Raw genomic sequence first — 1,311 nt, forward strand, 5'->3', positions numbered from 1 at the left:
TATATCACAGTGTTGTAAATATACTATAGTGTAGTATAGTCTGTTGTCCAGAATATAATTAAGTCTAAAATCTATTCTTCAGTATTGTTTGTAGTATAATATTGTTTGTAGTATAATATACTCTAGCCTATAGTTATATTCTAGTCTATAGTCTCAAGTATAGTCCAGTTTATAGTTTAGTCCTTCGCTTATAGTTTAATCTATAGTCGAGTCTATAGTATACTTTATAGTATAACACATACATATGTAGCTATTATATAGTATAGTCAATGTTTTTTTTATATTCTAGTCTGCAGTCTAGTATAGGGTATAATCCAAAAAAATCTACTCTATAGTCTAGAATGTAATCTAGACTGCAGTCTAGTCTAGTCTAGTCTATGGTCTAGCTTTTACACCAGTATAAAGTCGATGGTCTAGTAGTCAGGTCTATTGAATAGTCTATAGTGTAGTCTATAATCTAGTCTATTGTCTTGTCCATAGTCTCGTCTATAGTCTAGTCAAAATTCTAGTATATAATCTAGTCTTTAGTCTATAGTATAGTCTATAATCTAGTCTATAGTTTAGGCTATAATCTATTCTATAGTCTAGTCTATAGTCTAGTCTTTAGTCTAATCTATAGTCTAATCTATAGTCTAGTCTATAGTCTAGTCTATAGTCTAGTCTACAGTTTAGCCTATGGTCTAGTCTATAGTCTAGTCTATAGTCTAGTCTATAGTCTAGTCTATAGTCTAGTCTATAGTCAAGTCTATAGTCTAGTCTATAGTCTAGTCTATAGTCTAGTCTATAGTCTAGTCTATAGTCTAGTCTATAGTCTAGTCTATAGTCTAGTCTGTAGTCTTGTCTATAGTCTATTCTATCGTCTTGTGTAAAGTCTAGTCAATAGTCTAGTCTATAGTCTTGTCTATAGTCTTGTCTATAGTCTAATCTATAGTCTAGTTGATAGTTTATTCTATACTCTACAGTATAGTATGATCTGTCGTCTAGTCTATAGTTTATTCTATAGTCTAGTCTATAGTCTATTCTATGTCTACTTTATAGCCTAGTCTGTATCTAGTCTATAGTGTAGTCTCTATCACTTCTGTAATCAAGTCTATAGTATGCTTTATAGTGTAGTCTATAGTCTAGTCTATAGAGTAGTCTATAGTCTAGTCTATACTCTAGTCTATAGTCTAGTCTATAGTCTAGTCTATAGTCTAGTCTATGGTCTAGTCTGTATTCTAGTCTATAGTCTAGTCTATAGTCTAGTCTATAGTCTAGTCTATAGTCTAGTCTATAGTCTAGTCTATAGTCTAGTCTATAGTCTAGTCTATA

At 31.2% G+C, this 1,311-nt stretch overlaps 1 protein-coding gene across 2 annotated transcripts in view; it reads right to left on the minus strand.

Moving 5' to 3' along the window:
- LOC111679547 (terminal nucleotidyltransferase 5C) overlaps nt 1-1,311 on the minus strand; it is a 215,260-nt gene that overhangs the window by 33,763 nt on the left and 180,186 nt on the right. The gene's annotated exons all lie outside the window — the stretch shown is intronic.

Source organism: Lucilia cuprina, chromosome 6, assembly GCF_022045245.1.
Source record: "Lucilia cuprina isolate Lc7/37 chromosome 6, ASM2204524v1, whole genome shotgun sequence".
NCBI lineage: Eukaryota > Metazoa > Arthropoda > Insecta > Diptera > Calliphoridae > Lucilia > Lucilia cuprina.